Genomic DNA, 1,380 nt, shown 5'->3' on the forward strand with positions numbered 1-1,380 from the left:
AAGGTCTTGATAGAAACCGCTTGGCTCTTGCACATGAGCCTCAACTCTTCCAATTCAGATTTTTCATTAGACTGTTGCAGCTGGAGTTATTTCCTGGGTGCATATTGCGGTTGCTGAAAACCAGGGGGTTGTACTGCTTTGCTGGATACTGCTGATAAGGCTGCTGAACCGCATTATGAGTGTTACTCCAACTAAAGTTAGGATGATTGCGGTTGTTAGGATGATAGGTGGCTGGAACATGTTGCTGCGACCTCTGAAAGTTGCTCACGAATTGAGCTCATTCACTAAAAATGGCACACTGATCAGTCTCATAGGCACCCGCACAAAGTTCACAGACACTAGTGATCTGATTAACTCCATAATTAGACAGAGAATCCACCTTCATCGTTAAAGCCTTAAGTTGAGCAGCTATAGCAGTAGAAACATTCAACTCTAGAATTCCTGCTACCTTACCCTAAGATAGTCTCTGAGTAGGATTCTGGTATTCATTAGCAGCCACCAGTTCAATTAATTCATAAGCTTTATCATAGCTTTTAGCCCACAAGGCTCCTCTTAATGCTGCATCAAGCATGGGTCTAGAAGTAGCACCCAAACCATTATGGAAACAGTTAATGATCATCCAGTTAGGCATCCCATGACGAGGGCACTTCCTAAGAATCTCCTTATATTGATCCCAAGCCTCACATAAAGATTCTCTAGATTGTTGAGCAAATTGAGTTACGTTTCTGATTGTAGCAGTCTTCACCATAGGAAAGAATTTAGTTAAGAACTTCTGAGAAAGATCCTCCCATTTAGTGATAGACCCTGGTGGTAGAGAATATAACCAGCACTTTGCTTTATCCCGTAGAGAGAATGGCAAAAGCCTCAAATTAATAGCATTTTTAGAAACTCAATTGAATTTGAATGTGTCGCAGATCTCGATGAAATCTCTGATGTGCATGTTGGGGTCTTCTGTCAGAGAACCCCCAAATTGAACTGAGTTATGTATCATGTGAATCGTGCTCGACTTGATCTCAAAGGTATTAACCGAGATGGCTGGTCGAACAATGCTAGTATAACACCCCCAAATCCGGGGTCGGGGATCTGGGTTGTCACGAGTTCCATTTCCCTTAACAACACTTAATCTTAATAAATAACTAACTACTGCGTACTGTGACCCCGCAATATACACACACACACCACAAGTTATAGTCTCAGAGATGAATACCCAAAAATAACACAAGTCATTTTATTCCACAATTATGAGTCATTACACCTCAAAAGGGTTTTGGAATAAATTTACATTTCTTTGCCATTATTACAATTCATAATATACATAAGTCTGGTACATCAAAAGTTGAAAGCCTAGCCCATTGGTAGTTCCTACCTCAGCTACAACGG

At 40.9% G+C, this 1,380-nt stretch overlaps 1 non-coding gene across 1 annotated transcript; it reads left to right on the forward strand.

Annotated features, from left to right (window-relative positions):
* The first annotated feature begins 629 nt into the window (after positions 1 to 629).
* Positions 630 to 733, forward strand: LOC141715550 (small nucleolar RNA R71). Its single transcript, XR_012572308.1, has one exon. It is a non-coding gene; the product is annotated as a small nucleolar RNA R71 (small nucleolar RNA).
* The last annotated feature ends 647 nt before the right edge of the window (positions 734 to 1,380 follow it).

Source organism: Apium graveolens, chromosome 3 (genome assembly GCF_009905375.1).
Source record: "Apium graveolens cultivar Ventura chromosome 3, ASM990537v1, whole genome shotgun sequence".
NCBI classification, from domain to species: Eukaryota; Viridiplantae; Streptophyta; class Magnoliopsida; order Apiales; family Apiaceae; genus Apium; species Apium graveolens.